This window comes from Arachis hypogaea, chromosome 15 (genome assembly GCF_003086295.3).
Source record: "Arachis hypogaea cultivar Tifrunner chromosome 15, arahy.Tifrunner.gnm2.J5K5, whole genome shotgun sequence".
NCBI lineage: Eukaryota > Viridiplantae > Streptophyta > Magnoliopsida > Fabales > Fabaceae > Arachis > Arachis hypogaea.
In genome coordinates, this window is record NC_092050.1 from 114,419,602 (window position 1) to 114,438,716 (window position 19,115).

The 19,115-nt window shown below is 40.2% G+C and overlaps 1 non-coding gene across 1 annotated transcript; it reads right to left on the reverse strand.

Moving 5' to 3' along the window:
• Nucleotides 1-18,726: 18,726 nt before the first annotated feature.
• LOC112753472 (small nucleolar RNA R71) lies at nucleotides 18,727-18,833 on the reverse strand. Its single transcript, XR_003177859.1, has one exon. It is a non-coding gene; the product is annotated as a small nucleolar RNA R71 (small nucleolar RNA).
• Nucleotides 18,834-19,115: the final 282 nt, after the last annotated feature.

A 19,115-nucleotide genomic window follows, 5' to 3' on the forward strand; every position in this document is an offset into this window, starting at 1 on the left:
TTGCTTCCGAACAGTTTTGGCATCTCACTTTATCCATTGAAACTCAGAGTGATTGGCATCTATAGGAACTTAGAACTCATATAGTGTTATTGATTCTCCTATTTCAGTATGATGATTCTTGAACACAGCTATTTCATGAGTCTTGGCCGTGGCCTTAAGCACTTTGTTTTCCAGTATTACCACCGGATACATAAATGCCACAGACACATAATTGGGTGAACCCTTTGGATTGTGACTCAGCTTTGCTAAAGTCCCCAATTAGAGGTGTCCAGAGTTCTTAAGCACACTCTTCTTTCTGCTTTGGACCTTGACTTTAACCGCTCAGTTTCAAGTTTTTACTTGACACCTTCACGCCACAAGCACATGGTTAGGGACAGCTCGGTTTAGCCGCTTAGGCCAGGATTTATTCCCTTAGGCCCTCCTATCCACTGATGCTCAAAACCTTGGGATCCTTTTTATTACCCTTGCCTTTTGGTTTTAAGGGCTATTGGCTTCTTTTTTTTTTTTGCTGCTTTTTCTTGCTTCAAGAATCATTTTTATGATTTTTCAGATTATCAATAACATGTCTCATGTTCATCATTCTTTCAAGAGCCAACATATTTAACAGTCTTAAATAACAAATTCAAAAGACATATGCACTGTTCAAGCATTCATTCAGAAGACAGAAAGTATTGCCACCACATGTAACTAATTAGAATTTCTCTTATTAAAAACTCGAAATTTTATTGCCTCTTATTCAAAAGATCTACTATTTTATTCATGTTTGCTGATGATGAGAAAAATAAACTATGGCTTAATTGGAGATAAAATCAAAATAGATACTAATTACTACTATATGACTCCTAAGGTGAACTTCTATAATGACACTATCACAGAGTTAAAGCAGAAATTGGAATTTAACAACCTTTGTTCTGGGAAGTGGATGTTCCTCTGATCTGTGGGGTGCTTGGTCCTTCAAGAGATAACTTCTGGCGCTTCAATTCCCTTAAGTCACGCCCTTGCTCCTCTTGTTCTTTAAATAAATAGGTAAGAATTTGACTTTGTTCCTTCTGTTCTTTTATTATTTTTTCCATAGCTTCTTGCATCTTGGTAACTGATGTTTCAAGATACTCCCAATATTCAGATTAAGGAATTTCTGGGAGAAATTTCTGTGTTTTCTTCTTGATGGGGTCATCCTGTGCTTGTTGTTTTTCCATTGATGCTTTGGTGATTGGTTTCTCAATTGAGATATACTCAGTTATTCCCATCCTTACTCCAGCGTCCTTGCAGAGCAGAGAAATCAAGCTTGGGTAAGCCAACCTGGCCTCTTTAGAATTTTTATTAGCAATTTTGTAGAATTCAGTTGAAATCAGTTGATGAACTTCCACTTCTTTTCCCATCATGATGCAATGGATCATCACTGCTCTTTTAACATTGACTTTAGAACGGTTGCTAGTGGGCAGCAGAGAATGCCCAATGAAGTCCAGCCATCCTCTGGCGACTGGTTTGAGATCTTCTCTTTTGAGTTGATTTGGGACACCCTTCGTGCTGGTGGTCCACCTGGCTCCAGGAATACATATGTCCTCTAGAATCTTATCCAGACCCTTGTCTGTTCTCATCATTCTCCTGTTGAAAGAGTCTGGATCATCTTTCAGCTGAGGTAGCTTTAAGATCTCCCTGATCTTGTCAGGGTTGGTATGAACACTCTTTCCTCTGACCATGGTCCGATATTCATAGAAAGCAGTTCCAGATAGTTTTTGCTTGTCTGTCTGCCAAATATTAGCATAGAACTCCTGGACCATATTCCTTCCCACTTTCATTTCAGGATTAGCTAGGACCTCCCAGTTCCTGATTCGAATTTGCTCCTGGATCTCCGGATATTCGTCTTCTTTCAGATCGAATCTAACTTCCGGGATCACTGATCTTAGACCCATTATTTTGCAATAATGGTCTGAATGTTCTTTAGATAAGAACTTCCCTTGATTCCAAAGTGGTTTTGGAACGCTCTCTTTCTTGCCTCTTGAAGTGGTTTGTTTTCCCTTAGGAGCCATGATCTTAGTGATCTCGGATAAACACACCAAACTTAGAGGTTTGCTTGTCCTCAAGCAAAAGAAAAGAAAGGAGATGGATAGAAGGAGAGCTAGGTGCAATTGTTGATGGAAGAGGAGGGAGGCCGAACCCATATTTAAAGGGAGGGGGGTTGGGTTCGAAAATTTAGAAAAGATATGATAAAAAAGATTGATTTGGAAAAGATAAGATAGAAGACATGATAAGAGAGGATATAGTTTAAAATTGAAAAGATATGAAAGATTTTTGAAAAAGATAAATCTAGATTTGAAAAAGATAATTTGGAGATTTGAAAAAGATATTGATGAGTTGAAAAGATTTTTGAAAAAAGAGTTGAATTGGATTGAAAAAGAGGAATTGTGCTTATGGATTAAGATACATTTGATATTTTTAAAGTAGGATTTTAGAAATTAGGGATTTTAGAAATCAGGGTTCTTAACATGTTTATGCAAGAAATCATGATTTGAAACATGGGAATTAAAATTAGAATGAAAAATATGAAGAAAAAGGAAATTACCTCCTCCCCATCATCCTGGCATTTGAACGCCCAAACACTGCCTGTTTTGGGCATTCAACGCCCAAATGCTGTTCTCCTGGGCATTCAACGCCCAGTTGTTGCCCTTTTTCTGGCGTTGAACGCCAGATTGCTATCCTTACTGGCGTTCAGCGCCCACTGGCTGCCCCTTTTGGGCGCTGAACGTCCAAAATAGGCTTTTACTGGCGTTTTCTTGCCAGTGAGATCTTTTTCTCTGTTTTGTGTGCAGATTCCTTCTGTAACCCTGTGAACTTATGCAATTGATTCTTTACCTTGTTATCAATGAACTCTATATAAACAAATAAAAATAAAAATAGGGCAAATTCTTAGAGGATTGATGCCCCATGAGCACTCTTGCTGAGCTTTTAATCTAGCTTCAGCCTTGAGCACTCTTGCTCAACGTTGCCTTCAAGATAGTGCTTGATTCTCTATCCATTGACAATGAACTTCTTATCAGAATCAATATCCTGAAGCTCCACATAACCATATGGTGATACACTTGTAATCACATATGGTCCCCTCCACCAGGATTTCAGTTTCCCGGGGAATAGCCTGAGCCTAGAGTTGAACAACAGAACCTTTTGTCCTGGTTCAAAGATTCTAGATGACAGCTTTCTGTCATGCCACTTTTTTTATTTTTCTTTATAAAGCTTGGCATTTTCGAAAGCAGTGAGTCTAAATTCCTCTAGCTCATTTAGCTGGAGCAATCTTTTTTCTCCAACTAATTTGGCATCAAAGTTCAGGAATCTGGTTGCCCAGTAGGCTTTATGTTCCAATTCCACGGGCAGGTGACATGCCTTACCATAGACCAGATGGTATGGAGAGGTCCCTATAGGAGTCTTGAATGCTGTTCTATATGCCCACAGAGCATCATCCAAGCTTCTTGCCCAATCCTTTCTACGGGTATTTACAATCCATTCTAGGATTCTTTTTAGCTCTCTGTTAGAGACTTCAGCTTGTCCATTAGTCTGTGGATGATATGGAGTCGCCACCTTGTGGCGAATCCCATACCGGACCATGGCAGAGTAAAGCTATTTGTTGCAGAAGTGAGTGCCCCCATCACTGATTAGTACTCTAGGGACCCCAAACCTACTGAAGATATATTTCTGGAGGAACTTCAGCACTGTTTTAGTATCATTGGTGGGTGTGGCAATGGCCTCAACCCATTTTGATACATAGTCAACTGCCACCAGAATATAAGTGTTTGAGAATGATGGTGGGAAAGGTCCCATGAAGTCAATTCCCCATACGTCAAACAACTCAATCTCCAAGATTCCTTGTTGAGGCATGGCGTAACCATGAGGCAGATTACCAGCTCTTTGGCAACTGTCACAGTTACGTACAAACTCTCGGGAATCTTTATAGAGTGTGGGCCAATAGAAGCCACATTGGAGGACCTTGGTGGCTGTTCGCTCACCTCCGAAATGGCCTCCATATTGAGATCCATGGCAATGCCATAGGATCCTCTGTGCTTCTTCTCTAGGAACACACCTATGGATTATTCCGTCTGCACATCTCTTAAAGAGATAGGGTTCATCCCACAAGTAGTACTTTGCATCAGTGATTAATTTTTTCTTTTGTTGCCTGTTGTACTCTTTGGGTATGAACCTTGCAGCTTTATAGTTTGCAATATCGGCAAACCATGGTGTTTCCTGAATGGCAAATAAATGCTCATCCAGAAAAGTCTTAGAGATCTCAAGAGAGGGGAGGGATGTCCCTTCTACTGGCTCTATCCGGGACAGATGATCAGCCACTTGGTTTTCTGTCCCTTTTCTGTCTCTTATTTCTATATCAAACTCTTGCAGAAGCAACACCCATCTGATGAGCCTGGGTTTTGAATCCTGCTTTGTGAGTAGATATTTAAGAGCAGCATGGTCAGTATACACAATCACTTTTGATCCTACTAAGTATGATCTGAACTTGTCAATGGCATAAACCACTGCAAGTAATTCTTTTTCTGTGGTTGTGTAATTTTTCTGGGCATTATTTAAAATGTGACTAGCATAATAAATGACGTGCAGAAGCTTGTCATGCCTCTGTCCCAATACTGCACCAATGGCGTGATCACTGGCATCACACATTAGCTCAAATGGTAATGTCCAGTCTGGTGCGGAAATAACTGGTGCTGTGACCAATTTAGCTTTCAGCATTTCAAACGCCTGCAGACACTCTGTGTCAAACACAAATGGGGTGTTAGCAGCTAGCAGATTACTCAGAGGTTTGCGATTTTTGAAAAATCCTTTATAAACCTCCTATAAAATCCTGCATGCCCCAGAAAGCTTCTGATTGCCTTAACATTGGCAGGTGGTGGTAGTTTTTCAATTACCTCTATTTTTGCTTGATCCACCTCTATTCCCTTGTTTGAGATTTTATGCCCAAGGACAATCCCTTCAGTCACCATGAAGTGACATTTTTCCCAGTTTAAAACTAGGTTGGTCTCTTGGCATCTCTTCAGAACAAGTTTCAGGTGATTAAGACAGGAGCTGAATGAGTCTCCATATACTGAGAAGTCATCCATGAAGACCTCCAAAAACTTTTCCACCATATCAGAGAAAATAGAAAGCATGCATCTCTGGAAGGTTGCAGGCGCATTACACAGCCCAAATGGCATCCTTCTATAAGCAAACACTCCAGATGGACATGTGAATGCTATTTTCTCTTGATCCTGGGGATCTACTGCAATCTGGTTATAGCGTGAGTAGCCATCCAAAAAGCAGTAATAATCATGACCTGCCAGTCTTTCTAGCATCTGATCTATGAATGGTAAAGGAAAATGATCCTTTCTGGTGGCTGTATTGAGCCTTTTGTAGTCAATACACATGCGCCACCCTGTAACTGTTCTTGTAGGAACCAGTTCATTTTTTTCATTATGGATCACTGTCATGCCTCCCTTTTTTGGGACGACTTGGACAGGACTCACCCATGGGCTATCAAAAATAGGATAAATAATCCCAGCCTCTAGTAATTTGGTGACCTCTTTCTGCACCACTTCCTTCATGGCTGGATTTAGCCGCCTCTGTGGTTGAACCACTGGTTTAGCATTATCCTCCAATAAGATTTTGTGCATGCATCTAGCTGGGCTTATGCCCTTAAGGTCACCTATGGACCACCCAAGAGCTGTCTTGTGTGTCCTTAGCACTTGAATAAGTGCTTCCTCTTCCTGTGGATTTAAAGCAGAGCTTATGATCACTAGAAAAGTGTCACCCTCTCCCAGAAATACATATTTCAGGGATGGTGGTAATGGTTTGAGCTCGGGTTTAGGAGGTTTTTCCTCTTCCAGAGGAAATTTCAGAGGCTCTTTCATCTCCTCTGAATCCTCCAAATTAGGCTGAACATCTTTAAAGATGTCTTCCAACTCTGATTCGAGACTCTCAGCCATGTTGATCTCTTCTACCAAAGAGTCAATAAGATCAACTTTCATGCAGTCTTTTGATGTGTCTGGATGCTGCATGGCTTTGACAGCATTCAACTTAAACTCATCATCATTGACTCTCAGGGTTATTTCCCCTTGTTAGACATCAATGAGGGTTCGTCCAGTTGCTAGGAAGGGTCTTCCTAGAATGAGAGTAGCACTCTTGTGCTCCTCCATTTCCAGCACTACAAAGTCAGTGGGAAAGGCGAATGGCCCAACTCTGACAATCATGTCTTCAATCACGCCTGATGGGTATTTAATGGAGCCATCAGCAAGTTGGAGACATATCCGGGTTGGTTCAACTTCTTCAGTTAAGCCAAGCTTTCTGATAGTGGATGCCGGTATTAGGTTGATGCTTGCCCCAAGATCACATAAAGCTGTCTTGGTGCAATTACCTTCTAATGTGCATGGTATCAGAAAACTCCCAGGGTCTTTAAGCTTTTTAGGAAATCTTTTTAGAATGACTGCACTGCATTCTTCAGTGAGGAGAACTCTTTCAGTTTCTCTCCAATCCTTCTTATGGCTCAAGATCTCTTTCATGAACTTGGCATAAGAAGGTATTTGCTCAAGTGCCTCTGCAAATGGAATCTTTATTTCAAGAGTCCTGAGATAATCTGCAAAGTGAGCAAATTGCTTATCCTGCTCCTCTTTCTGGAGTTTTTGAGGATAAGGTATCTTGGCTTTATATTCCTCAACCTTAGTTGCTGTAGGTTTATTGCCTACAGAAGTGGTAGAAGAAGCCTTTTTAGAGGGGTTGTCATCAGCACTTGTGTGTGTCTGATCCCTCACTGGCAATTGAGTGCCAGAGTTAGAAGCTGGAGTGACGTGAGACGCCAACTTCTTGTCTGTTCTTGGCGTCTGAATGCCAGAACTGTGCCCATTTTGGGCGTTCAGTGCCAGATCTTGCCCATTTTGGCCGTTCAACGCCAGATCCTTGCTTGTTTCTGGCGTTGAACGCCAGTCCTTGCTTGTTACTGGCGTTGAACGCCAGTCTTGGGCATGGTCTGGGCGTTCAGCGCCAGCCTTCCACTAAATTTCTGGCGTTTTAATGCCAGAATTACTTTTCCCTGGGCTCTTACTATCCTAAGGTGAATTTTGGGTGGTTTGCTCATTCCTTAGCTCTTTGCTGCCTTGAGGTCTGGTATTTAATGTTTTCCCACTTCTTAATTGAACTGCTTGGCATTCTTCTGTTATTTGTCTTGACAGCTGCTGCTTTGTTTGCTTCAATTGTTCTTCCATATTTATATTAGCCATCCTTGTCTCTTGTAGTTTATCCTTGAATTCGGCTAACTGCTTTGTTAGAAAATCCAATTGCTGATTGAATTCAGCAGCTTGTTTTACAGGGCTGAGTTCAGCAGTTACTATTTTAACCTCTTCTTTCAAGGAAGGGTCACTGCTTAGGTACAGATGCTGATTCCTGGCAACTGTATCAATGAGCTCTTGAGCCTCTTCAATTGTCTTTCTCATGTGGATAGATCCACCAGCTGAGTAATCTAGAGACATCTGAGCTCCTTCTGCAAGCCCATAATAGAAGATGTCTAACTGAACCCACTCTGAAAATATTTCAGAGGGGCATTTTTGTAGCATCTCTCTGTATCTTTCCCAGGCATCATAAAGAGATTCCTTATCTCCTTGTTTAAAGCCTTGGATGTCCAGCCTTAGCTGTGTCACCCGTTTTGGGGGAAAGTATTGATTCAGAAATTTTTCTGTCAGCTGTTTCCATGTCCTTATGCTGGCCTTAGGTTGGTTATTTAACCACCTCTTAGCTTGATCTTTTACAGCAAATGGAAACAGTAATAGTCTGTAGACATCCTGATCTATTTCCTTATCATGTACTGTGTCAGCAATTTGTAAAAACTGTGCTAGAAACTCTGTAGGTTCTTCCTATGGAAGACCGGAATACTGGCAACTTTGCTGCACCATGATAATGAGCTGAGGATTCAACTCAAAGCTACTGACTCCAATGGAGGATATGCAGATACTACTCCCATATGAAGCAGTAGAGGGGTTAGCATATGACCCCAGAGTCCTCCTGGACTGTTCATTTCCACTTAGATCCATGATGGAGAAAGGGAGATGATGTAAAATAAAAAAATATTTTTATTTTTATTTATTTATTTATTTCGAAAATAAAATAAATTAAAATAAAATAAATAAAAATAGGTGAAGATTTTCGAAAAAATGAGGGGAGAGAAAGTGGTAAGGAAGTTTTGAAAAAGATATGATTTGGAAAAGATTTTAAATTTTAGAAAAAAAATCTGAATTTTTAAAAATAATTTTCGAAAATTTGTTTTAAAATTAGAGAGAAAAGATATTTTTGAATTTAGTGAGGAAAGAGAAAAACAATAAAATAGCACAAGACTTAAAATTTTTAGATCTAATACTCCTTGTTTTCGAAAATTTTGGAGGGAAAACACCAAGGAACACCAAACTTAAAATTTTAAGATCAAGACACAAGGAAAACTCAAGAACACTTTGAAGACTCACAAGAACACAAGAACATGAAGAAAGAACACCAAACTTAAAATTTTTAGAAAACCAAACTAAAATTTTCGAAAAACAAAGAAAAATCAACAAGAGAACACCAAACTTAAAGTTTGACACAGAATTTAATAGAAAAATTATTTTTTTTGAAAAAGATTTTTAATAAAACTGGTGCCCAATCATCAAGAACATAAACCAACACTCTAGCCAATTGGGCAATAAATGTAACACTTGTTTTGAAGAAGGATATTTTTAACCAAGAACAATAATAAGAGACTCTAAACCAAAAAGAAAAATTTTCCTAATCTAAGCAACAAAATAAACCGTCAGTTGTTCAAACACAAACAATCCCCGGCAACGGCGCCAAAAACTTGGTGCACGAATTTTGAATCACACTTTTCACAACTCGTACCACTAACCAGCAAGTGCACTGGGTCGTCCAAGTAATACCTTATGTGAGTAAGGGTCGAATCCCACGGAGATTGTTGGTTTGAAGCAATCTATGGTTATCTTGCAATTCTTAGTCAGGAAGTCAATTATATTTATCAGTTGAATTGCGAACAAATAAGAGAGCATGGGTTAAAGGTTACTTGTTATGCAGTAATGGAGAATATGTTGGAGTTTTGGAGATGCTTTGTCTTCTGAATCTCTGCTTTCCTCTGTCCTCTGATTCACACACGCATGTCCTTCTATGGCAAGCTGTGTGTTAGTGGATCACCGTTGTCAATGGCTACCATCCATCCTTCTAGTGAAAAGGGTCCAGGTGCGCTGTCACCGCACGGCTAATCATCTGCAGGTTCTCAGTCGTACCGGAATAGGACTTACTATCCTTTTGCGTCTGTCACTACGCCCAGCACTCGCGAGTTTGAAGTCCGTCACAGTCATCCAATCCCAGAATCCTACTCGGAATACCACAGACAAGGTTTAGACTTTCCGGATTCTCATGGATGCCGCCATCAATCTAGCTTATACCACGGAGATTCTGATTAAGGAATCTAAGAGAAATTCATTCAATCTGATGTAGAACGGAGGTGATTGTCAGACACACGTTCATAGATTGAGGAAGGTGATGAGTGTCACTGATCATCACCTTCTCCATAGTTAGGCGCGAATGGATATCTTAGATAGGAACACGCATGTTTGAATAGAAAACAGAAATACTTGCATTGATTCACTGAGAACAGCAGAGCTCCTCACCCCCAACAATGGAGTTTAGAGACTCATGCCATAAAAGAGTACAAAGTTTAGATCTAAAATGTCATGGGATGCAAAATAAGTTTCTAAAAGTTGTTTTAAATACTAAACTAGTAGCCTAGGTTTACAAAAAGTGAGTAGACTATGATAGATGGTGCAGAGATCCACTTCTGGGGCCCACTTGGTGTGTGCTGGGGCTGAGACTTAAGCAATTCACGTGCATAAGGCTGTTTTGGGCGTTCAACGCCAGGTTTGGATCCATTTCTGGCGTTGAACTCCAACTTTTAATCCTTTTCTGGCGCTGGACGCCAGAATTGGGCAGAGAACTGGTGTTGAACGTCAGTTTACATCGTCTATCCTTGAGCAAAGTATGAACTATTATATATTTCTGAAAAGCTCTGGACGTCTACTTTCCAACGCAATTGGAAGCGTTCCATTTCGAGTTTTGTAGCTCCATAAAATCCACTTTGAGTGCAGGGAGGTCAGAATCCAACAGCATCAGCAGTCCTTTTTCAACCTGAATCAGATTTTTGCTCAGCTCCCTCAATTTCAGCCAGAAAAATACCTGAAATTACAGAAAAATACACAACTCATAGTAAAGTCCAGAAATATGAATTTTTCCTAAAAACTAATGAAAATAAACTAAAAACTAACTAGAATATCCTAAAAACTATATGAAATTAACCCCAAAAAGCGTATAAAATATCCGCTCATCAAAGACCAAGAACAAAACTCAAAGAATTCAAAGAAAACAAGAACATGCAAAAGACACTAAACTTAAAATTTTTTAAAACCAAACACAAAATTTTCCAAAATTATAAAAGAAAAATATAAGAAGACACCAAACTTAAAGATAGACACAAGATTCAAACAAAGAAGCTATTTTTAAAAAAATTTTAGAAAGAAAGGCTCAAAGAAATCAAAATTTTCAACAAGAACAAAAACAAAAGACTCAAACTAAAAACAAAGAAAAGAAATTTTTTTTTGAAAAAGTTTTTTCAATTTTTTGGAAAAAAAGAAAAATAAAATAAAATAAAAGACTCGAACAAAATTAAAGACAATACCTGATTTAGGGAACAAGATAATCCGTCAGTTGTCCAAACTCGAACAATCCCCGGTAACGGCACCAAAAACTTGGTGCACGAATCCCCACGCTTCGTACAGCTGAACTAGCAAGTGTACTGGGTCGTCCAGGTAATACCTGAGCGAGTTAGGGTCGATCCCACAAGGATTGTCATTTGAAGCAAGCTATGGTTATCTTACAGGTCTTAGTCAGGCGGATAGAAGAGTTGTTGGATTTGTGAGATCTAAACTAAGTTGACATGTTTAATTGCATAAAATGAAATAAAGAAAAAGGGTAATCAGAACTCAGAAGTCGTGTAAACTATGGTAAGAAGGTGGTTAAGGCTTGGAGGTGCTTTGTCCTTCTGGATTAACTCCGGTTTTAGTGTCTTCTTCAATTGTGAATGATTTTTTCTATGGCAGGCTGTATGTGATTGACGCTGGTTTAAGCAGCCGCCAATACTTCTCCAGATCTGAACCCTAGGGTTAGTGCGGATCCATTCTGATTGAGAGTGAAGTTCCCGCAGTTCATTCTCTTTGGTGATCCTACTCAAAATGCCACAGACAAGGTCAAATCTTCTGGATCAGAGGATGCTGCGCCTTGGTTCTAGCCTCTACCACAGAGAACCTAATCTCCCCATACCTCGGCTGAACTGGTGTCTTGAGAAGTCCCCAACGAAGTCATGGATTAACCGTCTAAGAGATGTATAGTCAAGCTGGCGGTTCAATGCTTTCCACTTAAGTATTCACACAAACCCAAGAAGAACACGGGTAGTTGTCAGGCACGCGATCTTAGTATGAAGAACGAAGATGATTGTCACGGGTCATCCCGTTCATCATGTTGAAGAACGAAAATACATCTTAGAATTAAATCAAATACGGATTGAAGAGAAACAGTAATACTTTTATTAATCTATAAAACTCAGCAGGGCTCCTCCCCTCAACCTAGGAGGTTTAGAAACTCATACTGATAGGAAACACAATGATAAACAAAAATATGGCATAAAGTCTTCTATGATTATGTAAAATATCCCTTAAATACTAAACTAATGACTAAGGATTACATAAGAAGGGTAAAATAGTCTTTTAGTGCTAAAATCCACTTCTGGGACCCACTTGGTGAGTGTTTAGGCTGAGCTTTGATGAGATCCATGTGGTATGAGGCCTCTAGGGCATTGAACACTGGCTAGGGAGTCCTCTTTGGGCGATTGGACGCTGGTCTCCTCCTTTGGGCACTGGACGCTTAGAGTTGGGCAGGAGGCTGGCGTTGGACGCCAGTTTTGGGCCTTCAATTCAGAAGAAAAGTATGGATTATTACACATGGCTGGAAAGCTCTAGAAGTCAGCTTTCCATAGCCATTCAAAATGCTCCATTTGGACTTCTGTAGCTCCACAAAAGCTCTTCTAAGTGCAAGGAGGTCAAATTCAGACAGCATCTGCAATGCTTTCTCTGTCTCTGAATCAGACTTTTGCTCCAACTCCTTAATTTCAGCCAAAAAATACCTGAAATAGTACAAAAACTCATAGTAGAATCCAAAAATATGAATTTAACACTAAAACCTATGAAAACTTAATAAAAACTAAACAAAACATGCTAAAAACTATATAAAAATGATGCCAAAAAGCGTATAAAATATCCGCCCATCAACAGCATTTAGCACGAACTCATCTTCATTGAATCTCAGGGTTACTTCCCCTTTTTGGACATCAATGAGAGTCTGTCCTGTTGCTAGGAAGGGTCTTCCTAGAATGAGGGTTGCACTCTTGTGCACTTCCATCTCCAACACCACAAAGTCTGTGGGGAAAGCAAAGGGTCCAACCCTAACAATCAGGTCTTCAATCACGCCTGATGGAAGTTTAATAGACCCATCAGCGAGTTGGATACATATGTGAGTTGGTTTAACTTCGTGAGTTAAACAAAGCTTCTTTATGAGTGATGCAGGTATGAGGTTAATGCTTGCCCCAAGATCACACAAGGCTCTCTTTGTGCAGGCATCTTCCAAGGTGCATGGTAACATAAAGATGCCAAGATCCTTAACTTTCTCTGGTAAGCTCTTTTGAATGACTGCACTGCATTCTTCAGTGAGGAGGACTGTTTCTGCCTCTCTCCAATCCTTCTTATGACTTAAGATGTCCTTTATGAACTTAGCATAAGATGGTATATGTTCAAGAGCCTCTGCAAAAAGGATCTTGATCTCTAGTGTTCTGAGATAATCTGCAAAGTGGGCAAACTGTTTATCCCTTTCCGCTTGACAAAGTTTCTGAGGAAATGGCATCTTGGCCTTGTACTCATCAATCTTAATTGATGTAGGCTGAGTACCTAATGTACTAGAAGGGGAGTTACTAACTTGCTTATGAGGGGTGTTATCAGCACTTGTATGTATCTGACTACCCTTATTGCTGCTCCGTTCCTGGCGTTCAACTCCAGGAACACTGTCCCCTGTTGGGCGTTCAACGCCAAGAGTGGGTATCTCTTCTTGGTGTTGAACACCAAGATTGCTGCCCCCATTTGGGCATTCAACGCTAGGGTGGATACCCCTTTTTGGCGCTGAACACCAATGACATTCCTCTTTTGGCGTTCAACACCCTTAGAGATGTCTTGGATAGCAGTCAGATATCCCTCTGTTAGCTTTTCTTCCCTTTATCTCCTGTTGCATTGAGGTTGGGTATTTAATGATTTTCCACTCCTCAGTTAGATAGCTTAACACTCTTCTATTATCTGCTTAGATAACTGCTGCCTTGTTTGACTCAGCTAGGCTTCTACATTCCTGTTGGAAGCCTGAGTTTCTTTCAAAGCCTCTTGCAATTCCAGCAGTTGCTGGGCAAGGGTGTGTAGTTGCTGAGTCAATGGGCCATCCTATTCTGGAGGGGTAGGTTCAGTAGATATTGCCTTAACCTCTCCTTTCATAGAAGTCTTAGTAGCTGAGTACAGATATTGGTTAGTGGCAACTGTCTCAATAAACTCGTGAGCCTTTTCATTTGTCTTTCTCATATGTATAGAACCACCAGCAGAGTGGTCCAGAGACATTTTAGCTATATCTGAAAGTCTATAGTAAAAGATATCTAACTTTACCCATTATGAAAACTTGTGCACGAAATTGCGATCATCAACCATGGCGCCAAAGACTTGGTGCTCTCAAACATGAATCACACTTTGTCACAACTTCGCACAACTAACCAGCAAGTGCACTGGGTCGTCCAAGTAATAATCCTTACATGAGTAAGGGTCGATCCCACGGAGATTGTCGGCCTGAAGCAAGCTATGGTCACCTTGTAAATCTCAGTCAGGCAGATTCAAATGGTTATGGTGAATTGATAATAAATATAAATAAAATATAAACTAGGATAGAGATACTTATGTAATCATTGGTGAGAATTTCAGATAAGCGTATAGAGATGCTTTTGTTCCTCCTGAACCTCTGCTTTCCTTCTGTCTTCATCCAATCATTCCTACTCCCTTCCATGGCAAGCTGTATGTTGGGCATCATCGTTGTCAATGGCTACAACCCGTCCTCTCTGTGAAAATGGTCCAATGCGCTGTCACTGCATGGCTAATCATCTGTCAGTTCTCGATCATACTGGAATAGGATTTACTATCCTTTTGCGTCTGTCACTACGCCCAGCACTCGCGAGTTTGAAGCTCGTCACAGCCATCCCTTCCCAGATCCTACTCGGAATACCACAGACAAGGTTTAGACTTTCTGGATCTCAGGAATGGTCATCCATGGGTTCTAACTTATACCATGAAGATTCTAATATCTCGGACTCGGTCCTCTGTATTAGATATCTAAGAGATATTCATTCTTGCTTGTTTGCATGTAGAACGGAAGTGTTTGTCAGGCACGCGTTCGTAAGTGAGAATGATGATGAGCGTCACATAATCATCACATTCATCATGTTCTTGGGTGCGAATGAACATCTTAGAATAGGAATAAGCTTGAATTGAATAGAAAAATAATAGTACTTTGCATTAATTCATGAGGAACAGCAGAGCTCCACACCTTAATCTATGGTGTGTAGAAACTCTACCGTTGAAAATACATAAGAACCAAGTCTAGGCATGGCCGAATGGCCAGCCCCAAAACATGATCAAAGGATCAAAAGACAATCCAAAGATGATCCAAAGATGTTCCAAAGATGTAAATACAATAGTAAAAAGTCCTATTTATACTAAACTAGTTACTAGGGTTTACAAAAATGAGTAAATGATGCAGAAATCCACTTCTGGGGCCCACTTGGTGTGTGCTTGGGCTGAGCATTGAGCTTTACACGTGTAGAGGCTTCTCTTGGATTTGAACGCCAGTTTGTAACCTGTTTCTGGCGTTTAACTCCACTTTGCAACCTGTTTCTGGCGTTTAACTCCATAATGCAACATGGAACTAGCGTTGAACCCCAGTTTGTGTCATCTAAACTCGGGCAAAGTATGGACTATTATATATTTCTTGAAAGCCCTGGATGTCTACTTTCCAACGCAATTGAGAGCGCTTCATTTGAAGTTCTGTAGCTCTAGAAAACCCACTTTGAGTGCAGGGAGGTCAGAATCCAACAGCATCTGTAGTCCTTCTTCAGCCTCTGAATCTGATTTTTGCTCAAGTCCCTCAATTTCAGCCAGAAAATACCTGAAATCACAAAAAAATACACAAACTCATAGTAAAGTCCAGAAATGTGATTTTTATTTAAAAACTAATAAAATTATACTAAAAACTAACTAAATCATACTAAAAACTATGTAAAAACAATGCCAAAAAGCGTATAAATTATCCGCTCATCACAACACTGATGCCAGGGCATTTTAGCCAGTTTCACTGACCTTTTCTTTACTGTTTTAGGGTAGTTTCAAGCATTTTCTTAGGAAATAAACAAGTTTTGGGTAAAATTTCACTTATATCTGGATTCAAGCAAGCATGGTGCACTTTACATGATTTCATGAGAATTTTGCATGAATTAAATGATAAATTGGATGATGTATGTCTCATGATGAGGATTAGAACTTTGATGCACTCTATTGCTTGATTTCAGGACAAAGGAAGCAAGAGAGAACCACGTTAGCAACCACGTTAGTCTAACTAACGTGACCACTAACGTGGAATGGGAGCTAGCTTGCAACGTTAATGAGAAAAATAATCGCAAATAACGTCCTCGAAGCCATCATAGCCCATGTTAAGAGTCACGTTAACTAAGTTAACGTGAACTCTAACGTGGAAGAAGAAAGTGGAGCCAACGTTAGTGAAACTCACCTTTGTCACTAACGTTGGACCAAGCTCATATTGGCCACGTTAACTTAGTTAACGTGGACTCTAACATTGGAAAGCAAAAGAATGGCCAACGTTAGTGACACTCATCTTTGTCACTAACGTTGGACTAAGCCACTTTGAGCCACGTTAACTCCCACGTTAACTTAGTTAACGTAGAAGCTAACGTGGAGAAAGCAAATAATCGCCAACGTTAGTGACACTCACCTTTGTCACTAACGTTGGAATGAGCCACAATGAGCCACTGTGAGCCACGTTAACTCCCACGTTAACTTAGTTAACGTGGAAGCTAACGTGGAGGAAAGGATGATGAGCCAACATTAGTGACACTCACCTTTGTCAATAACGTTGGAGATGGCTATCATCACCACGTTAGAAGCCACGTTAACTTAGTTAACGTGGATTCTAACGTGAGAAGTAGGGGCATCTTGGAACGTTAGTGACAAAGGTAAGTGTCACTAACGTTCTCGAAGGATTGGCAAGCCTACGTTAAGAGCCACGTTAACTAAGTTAACTTGGACTCTAACGTAGGGGGAAGAGTGGACTCTCAACGTTATTGGAAAAGGTGAGTCCTAATAACGTGTGCGAAGGACCATGAGGCAACGTTAGTGGTCACGTTAGTGCCACTAACGTTGAAGTTAACGTGGATCATCCCTGGGTTAGGAACGTTAGTGAAAAAGGTGATTGTCACTAACGTTCTCGAACCCACACTCTCACTTAACGTTAACGCCACTAACGTTCTGAGCTAAATACCCTGCCTACCTCACACTTTCTCTCTGCAAGTAAAGCTAAGCCCACTGAAGAGGATAACTGCTTCAAACTCAAGATCCAAAAGCCCATATCCAAAACTTGAAGAACCAACTAGAAGATCAGAAGAGTAGTATATATAGGGGTAGTTTTGAATTAGAAAAAAAGCTTTTGGGGAGTTGGAAATTGGAGAACTACTCTTTGTATTTTACTTTCTCTGCACTTCTAGTTTTATTTTCAGAATGTATCTTCCATCTTTATTTTCCATTTCCAGAGCTATGAACAACTAAACCCCTTTCATTGGGTTAGGGAGCTCTGTTGTAATTTGATGGATCAATGTTAGTTTTCATTATTCTTCTTCTATCTTTTCTCTTGATTTTACTAGAAAGCTTTCAATCTTCATCCAATTGGACAGTTATCTTGGAAAAGAAGCTATTCAAACTTGGATCTCTTTTAAACCTTGGAAGAGGAATGAAGAGATCATGCTAGAAAGGCTTTCTCATGTTGGATCAAATTGGGGTTGGAAGGATATGGTGACTATAATTCTACTAACACTTGATTTGGGAATGCATGTGGTATAATCAGTGACCATACTTCATCTCTTCTCATGAGCAATTGACCAAGGAATTGGCTATTGATCAAGATTTGAGAGATTGAATTACAAGGAATTGTAATTTGATCACTTAAGATTGCCAAGGAGATCAATGAACGCATTGATTGAGGAAGAGGTGAAAATGAACTTGATCCGGAGAATGCAACATCTCCTAAGCCCAATGAATTCCCCATTTCTGATCTTACCCATTCTCTTTAATTTCTACAATTTACTTTTATGAGCATCTTCCCCATTCCCATTTAAGATTCTGCAATTTACTTTCCGTTATTTATTTTCAGCTCTTTACTTTCAGCATTTACATTTTTTGCTATTACTTTCCCGCCATTTAATTTCCTGCAACTATCAAACCAAATTATGCTTCGCTCAACTAGAACATTCCTCTAATTAAAGTTGCTTGACCAATCAATCCCTGTGGGATTCGACCTCACTCTATTGTGAGTTTTTACTTGACGACAATTCGGTATACTTGCCGAAGGAAAATTGTTGAGAGACAAATTTCCATGCATCAAGTTTATGGCGCCGTTGTCGGGGATTGATTTTGTATCAACAATGATTAGATTGGAGGATAACTAGATTGAGCATTTTTTTTTTGTTTGATTTAAATTTCTGTTTGAGTAATTTACTTTCAGTTTTAGTTATTTTCTTCCCTTTACCCCCTACTCCTCTTTCTTCGTTATTTACAATTCAATTTACTAACTCACTAACTATTCGATATATTGCATCACTCACACTAACAGCATTTCTAACAAGAATAGTTTCTGCATCTATTTCCTTGATTGTGCATTGTTGGTTGTATGACAGGGAGAAGAAGTGGGGCTTCAACTTCCTTTGATTCTGAACCTGAGAGGACCTTCCTTAGATTAAGGAGGGAAGCAAAAGGAAAGAGAGTAGTTGGTGCTGAGGAAGAGGAGGAGTACTTTGAACCAGATATGGATGAGAATATTGAGAACCATCATGAAGAAGAGGCTCACAACCATGGCCGAGAAGGTCCAGCACATCAGGCTGGGCAAGAGAAAAGGGTTCTGGGTTCGTAGATCAATCCAAACCCAGGAAATTACGGAAGTAGCATCCAAAGGCCAACCATACATGCCAACAACTTTGAACTAAAGCCACAGCTCATCACCCTTGTTCAGAACAATTGTTCATTTGGAGGGAGTGTCCAAGAAGACCCCAATCAACATCTGACCACCTTCCTGAGGATATGTGATACTGTGAAGTCTAATGGTGTTCATCCTGACACCTATAGACTACTTCTGTTCCCTTTCTCACTCAAGGACAAGGCATCTAAATGGCTGGAATCCTTCCCAAAGGAGAGTTTAGCAACCTGGAAAGATGTGGTGAACAAATTCTTGGCAAGATTCTATCCTCCTCAACGGATCAACAGGCTGAGAGCTGAGGTGCAAACCTTCAGGCAGCAAGATGGTGAGACTCTATATGAAGCATGGGAGAGGTTTAAGGACCTGACAAGAAGGTGTCCACCAGATATGTTCAATGAATGGGTGCAGCTGCACATTTTCTACGAAGGCCTTTCCTATGAATCAAAGAAGGCAGTAAACCACTCATTCGGGGGATCTCTAAACAAGAAGAAGACCATTGAGGAGGCCATAGATATTATTGAGACTGTAGCAGAGAATGACTACTTCTATGCCTCCGAAAGAGGCAACAGTAGATGAGTGATGGAGCTAAACAATGTAGATGCACTGCTGGCCCAAAACAAGCTCATTACCAAGCAATTAGCTGACCTCACCAAGAAGATGGAGAGGAACCAAGT